Genomic DNA, 6,669 nt, shown 5'->3' on the forward strand with positions numbered 1-6,669 from the left:
CGTCTTGATTCGCCTAACCATGTTATTGTTCTGTAAGTTGTAACTCGACTAGGCCTGAATTGCAAATCAGTTTAGAATAATAAATGACTTTGTTGAATAAGACCGATGTCTGTAGGTTTACTTTCTTCCAAGATTTCCAAGAAGAAGGTAAACCTACAGACATCGGTCTTATTCAACAAAGTCATTTATTATTCTAAACTGATTTGCAATTCAGGCCTAGTCGAGTTACAACTTACAGAACAATAACATGGTTAGGCGAATCAAGACGACAAAAGTATGAAACACTAACATTTAGAAATCTCTGGTTGTTCAATTTTTCAATCGTTAATTCCCTATTTATAAACTCGTGTATATAGCCAAGTACAATAAATTTCTTTTTCAAGAACAATCATTACATTGAATGTTCTGGAAGGCTAAGCTTAACTAGTGTTCCTGTCAATCAAACTCTGAGTCAAACAGTAACACCACCTTACCACGTCTGTCGTCCAAACTTCAACATATAATAAAAACAAAAGTAAACAAATAGTTATATTACAACAAAATAACAATATGAACTCCACGTAAATGTTTAATTTCAAACGCGACGAAGTAAATTACAACACGTAATTCTAGATGAGCAAACATCAAGATAATAATATATCGTGAATAAAGATCACATTCCTAGATTGCACATTCTTCCAAATCCCCATCCTGCAGAATATGTAAATAGCTTTGGAAATCACTTTCTTCATATAGTTAAGGATATATAAATATTATTGGAAATTCCCACAAACGTTCATTAAATTGTTGACTTTCGCTGTGGCCGTCATCTTTGAATTATTTCAGCTAAAAAGCAGTCACATCTTTCTTTATTTTTAGCTCCCTGTACCATCCCATTTCAGGTCAAAGATCACATAAGACAAAAACAAAGCACAGTTATATTTTTGGGATAAATTCCAAGGAGGCCAATTGCGGAACAGCAGAAGAACCAACTGCCCCCTCCACAAGAAGATTAGAAGAACAGGACAATAAAGTGCCAATTTTACGCTTTTTAGTGTGTGCGCTGTAAAGCTAAGGTACAATCCATTGCCAGGACCAATATTATTGTATTTTTGTTTTCGAAAATTCCAAGAGCTTCAAAATGTGCTTCTGGCCTCTAGACCTTCGAAAGAATTCTCCCTCCCCCAAGAAAAATCTCAAATGAAATTGCCGCCTATTGTTCTCTCACTGACGAACTACCTTTATCACCAATGCATAAAATATGTATGTATACATGGGGTTATTTTTGGTAATGTAACAATTTGTATAATAATTTTTGCCCCAAGTCATATCTCAAGTGGCATTACTGATAAAATCTCTAATGATTCCATTGTTTTTTTTAAAATGATTAATATTAGATTATGCATCCGTTCGACGCACGGGGTATACATAGAGGCCAGGCTAACATAGGGTGGTCAGATCCCTACGTCGATCCCCTATTTCTCTCCCTGGAGAGGGGACCTAAGAGCACATTCCAGGTTTGGTGGCAATAGATCCAGCGGTTCGCCAATTATTATCATATATAAACTTTTGTCAAATAATTGTTTATGTAAAGCTTTAGTGATGTTCATAAACAGAAGGACAGACAAACATACGGTGGTAATCTCGTCAAACTACTAACATTTTCTTCGTTTTCGTTCTCTGTCTTTAAATTAATTTAGCGCAAATTCCACCAATAAACACAAATACGATCTAGCGAAAAATGCCCTCAGGTCCTACTAAGATAACCATGGCACTCATTAACGACCTGTTTCAAATTGTTTTCGAACATTTTACGAACTCGTTACAGTTAAAATAAATAACATGCCTTTTACTGTTGACTTTATGTTTATTTAATTATACGTTAAGAAGAAATAGAGACAATAAAAGTTTGCGCAGTAAAAGATTTTATACGCGCCCTTGAAATTAAATTTAATTAAAACAATTACCAACAACTCCGCTGTGGTATCAAGGGCTTCTTTTAACTGTTATGGTGAACCCTACATCATACAATATATGGTTGGTTCTGTCTGATAACCTTGACAGGAATCGCGTTGTTTTGTTTTTATGAGAACATACTATGACTAAGAACTGATACATTAATACACACTTGCTGGAACTTAGCTCCAGTATATTCTCATGAAAAGAAAGGAGAGTTCAAGAAACTCCTTCCACCTGCAGACCAGGATTTTCCATTATATTTTAGAAATTTATGGATATTTTATTTAAATATGTTAATCATTTCTTTGTATAGCTGTGTGCAAAGAGAAGTAAGGATGAGTTTTCTCAGAAGAACCAGTCATTTTTCTTTACACTATATTTAAAAAATACAATACTCGAAGAAATTAAACTGCATTCTAATAAGGATGAGGTTCTAACATGGGTAAATTGTGAAAGGTCACGTGCATGGTCACGCATAATGATTACAAAACTCTTTTCAACATGTCAAAAACAAGAGAAAGACACGACTGCAACAAATAAACTATGTAAAGTCCATGATCTCCACTTTTATCTTGTTAACTCTAATATACAATTTGTTAATGAACATGAATGTTTGAGATAATCATTAAAACATTTGTTTGTTTCTATTCGAAAGAATCCCAGTTTCAGATCTTATTTAGTGCTCTTTACATTGCCGTCAAATAATGTTTGAAGATAGTTGTTAGTGATCTTTATCAGCAGTATTGCTGTATATTTAATGATAGGACTCGTTAAAGTTATTTCGTCCTGATATAACATTATAGAAACATTATTGTATATATATTCAAAGCTAACGGGATTAGTTTCAGCATGGTCAAAAACGTGTCGAGGATGGACGCCGACATGGAAAATGGTGACCATTTTGAAAAATAGTAGCCATCTTAGATTTTGAGGTGGCTAACGTTTTCTTCTTGTAAAGTGACCCAACCAGACCATTCACCAAGATTTCGTGCTTGTATTATCATATGAACAATATCCTACGTTATCCGGTCAACTAAAACAGTAAGTATTTTTCTCAAGCACTCAGATGATTGATGTGTTGTAAGATGTATAATGTACTCTATGTTTTATGATATAAGATGTATTGTATGTTCTATGATGAAGTTGGAAGTAGTATACGGTGAACTATATGTTATATGCTATATATGACAGGTTGTATGTTATATGATGATGTACGAAGTATTATATGATGTACTGTACGTTATATGATATAAATGAAGGACTGTATGTTTTATGATAATGTATGAAATAGTGTATGATGTATAGCATGGAAGTAACACAGAAACTGTATTTTTTGGTTTATCCATTATTTGTTCTTTGACAAAAATACTTTTCAACTTAGCTTTTGATTTATCATTTTCAAAAAATATTTCTGTTTTTTATCATCACTCATTCATTTATTCAAACTGTAAACCATTGTGTATTATGTTATTCCCATTAAAACATCAGTGGAATATCTCTCTCTTTGGATCACTTTGAAAATTGAACCTAAGTTAAACTAATTTAAAGTTGATGCATAAACCTAGACCTCCAAACGAACACAGCAAGCTCTGAATCAGGTGACGACTGGCTATGAAATTGTGACGTACCCCGGAAGGAGAAACGACAGGAAGATTTTTAATAGCGGATGTAAGATTTAATCTGCAGGGAGAGAGCAAGAGAGTTGACAATGGAAGTAATGGGAAGTATTAAGTGAGAGAACCAGCAAGAATGCCGGTAATGAAAGTTGTGGGGCGTAACCACGGGGGGAATGGCAATAGAAATTGTAGGACGTAATCCGAGGAGACAAACGAATGGCAGAGAGAGAACTTTGGTGTTAATAGTTGTCACCATCCAGTTTATATGAATTCGGCAAGAATGGCTATCATTGACATTCTCCTGTATGTACTATATTATACATATCAGACTAGTTATAGTGGGTATTCTCCTAAATACACATACTAGACTAGCTATCGTGAACATTCTCCTGTATGTATGTTATTACACATACTAGACTAGCTATCGTAGACATTCTCCTGTATGTATGTTATTATACATACTAGACTAGCTATCGTAGACATTCTCCTGTATGTATGTTATTATACATACTAGACTAGCTATCGTGAACATTCTCCTGTATGTATGTTATTACACATACTAGACTAGCTATCGTAGACATTCTCCTGTATGTATGTTATTACACACACTAGACCAGCTATCGTAGACATTCTCCTGTATATATGTTATTACACATACTAGACTAGCTATCGTAGACATTCTCCTGTATGTATGTTATTACACATACTAGACTATCTATCGTGAACATTGTCCTGTATGTATGTTATTACACATACTAGACTAGCTATCGTGAACATTCTTCTGTATGTATGTTATTACACATACTAGACTATCTATCGTGAACATTGTCCTGTATGTATGTTATTACACATACTAGACTAGCTATCGAGGAAATTCTCTTGGATGTTCTCTAGTACAAATATGGTACTAGGTAACTAGGACTTTTCCCTAGATATAGTTGTTTGATACATATACTGGACTGGTTATCATGGATATTCTCCTGGATGTACTTTATTACATACTAGATTGTCTATTATGGATATTCTCCTGGGTGTAATGTTTTACATACAAGATTAGCTGTCATGGACATTCTCCTGGGTGTACTTTATTACATACTAGATTGGCTATCATGGATATTCTCCTGGGTGTAATGTTTTACATACAAGATTAGCTGTCATGGACATTCTCCTGGATGTACTTTATTACATACTAGATTGGCTATCATGTATATTCTCTTGGGTGTAATGTTTTACATACTAGATTGGTTATCATTGATATTCTCTTAAGTGTAATGTTTTACATACTAGATTAGCTGTCATGGACATTCTCCTGGGTGTAATATTTTACATACTAGATTAGCTGTCATGGACATTCTCCTGGATGTATTTTGTTACATACTAGATTAGCTGTCATGGACATTCTCCTGAATGTACTTTATTACATACTAGATTAGCTGTCATGGACATTCTCCTGGGTGTACTTTATTACATACTAGCTTAGCTGTCATGGACATTCTCCTGGATGTACTTTATTACATACTAGATTAGTTGTCATGGACATTCTCCTGGGTGTACTTTATTACATACTAGATTAACTATCTTGGATATTCTCTTGGGTGTAATGTTTTACATACTAGATTAGCTGTCATGGATATTCTCCTGGATGTACTTTATTACATACTAGATTAGCTGTCGTGGATATTCTCCTGGATGTAATATTTTACATACTAGATTAGCTGTCATGGATATTCTCCTGGATGTACTTTATTATATACTAGATTATCTGTCATGGACATTCTTCTGGGTGTAATATTTTACATACTAGATTAGCTCTCATGGACATTCTCCTGGATGTACTTTATTACATACTAGATTAGCTGTCATGGACATTCTCCTGGGTGTAATGTTTTACATACTAGATTAACTATCTTGGATATTCTCTTGGGTGTAATGTTTTCCATACAAGATTAGCTGTCATGGATATTCTCCTGGATGTACTTTATTACATACTAGATTAGCTGTCATGGACATTTTCCTGGGTGTAATATTTTACATACTAGATTAGCTCTCATGGACATTCTCCTGGATGTACTTTGTTACATACTAGATTAGCTCTCATGGACATTCTCCTGGATGTACTTTGTTACATACTAGATTAGCTCTCATGGACATTCTCCTGGATGTACTTTGTTACATACTAGATTAGCTGTCATGGACATTCTCCTGAATGTACTTTATTACATACTAGATTAGCTGTCATGGACATTCTCCTGGGTGTACTTTATTACATACTAGATTAGCTGTCATGGACATTCTCCTGAGTGTACTTTATTACATACTAGATTAGCTGTCATGGACATTTTCCTGGGTGTAATATTTTACATACTAGATTAGCTCTCATGGACAATCTCCTGGGTGTATTTTATTAAATACTAGATTAGCTGCCATGGACATTCTCCTGGATGTACTTTATTACATACTAGATTAGCTGTCATGGACAATCTCCTGGATGTAATGTTTTACATACTAGATTTGTTTTCGTGGGCATTCCTTTGGTTGTTCTTCATTATACATACTAGACTGGCTATCGTGGACATTTGCCTGGATACATTAATTTTCAGGACTATTTACATTTAAGAAAGTTACGATATAACTCTTTTTATCTTATCTTCCTCCTCCTGTTAATTTACTATTTGTTCCAGTTACAAACACCCGTAACAAAAAGCCTCATTGATGACCATCTGTAATTATCAAAGTGTTCTAAAGCAAGTGTTATAAAGATAAAATAATGATAAGTCACCTTCGCCAACCTATAGCGTTATTATAAAAACAGCTTATGGAATTTTTAGAAAGAATAGAATGAAAATATAGTTAAACATGTTATTATAGTTTTATCAGTTACTCACATTAGAGGGCGCTTAAAGTATTACACAGAACATTTTTCGAAAGTATAGTTTGTTTCTTGGATTTCCTGCAAAACAACTCGAGGGTTACCTGTCTATCATTTTGAACTGATAAACTAGAGGGTAGGCTGCTAGTTAACATCACCCACCGCCGACTCTTTAGCTACTCAGACTGTGGGTCTGGCCCGGCATGGCCAGGTGGATAAGGCGCTCGACTCACAATCTGAGGGTCG

General features: G+C 34.5%; 1 protein-coding gene across 1 annotated transcript in view; it reads right to left on the minus strand.

Moving 5' to 3' along the window:
• Positions 1-6,669, minus strand: part of LOC111085497 (metabotropic glutamate receptor 2-like) — a 42,484-nt gene that overhangs the window by 35,078 nt on the left and 737 nt on the right. The gene's annotated exons all lie outside the window — the stretch shown is intronic.

Source organism: Limulus polyphemus, unplaced genomic scaffold, assembly GCF_000517525.1.
Source record: "Limulus polyphemus unplaced genomic scaffold, Limulus_polyphemus-2.1.2 Scaffold427, whole genome shotgun sequence".
Classification (NCBI taxonomy): domain Eukaryota; kingdom Metazoa; phylum Arthropoda; class Merostomata; order Xiphosura; family Limulidae; genus Limulus; species Limulus polyphemus.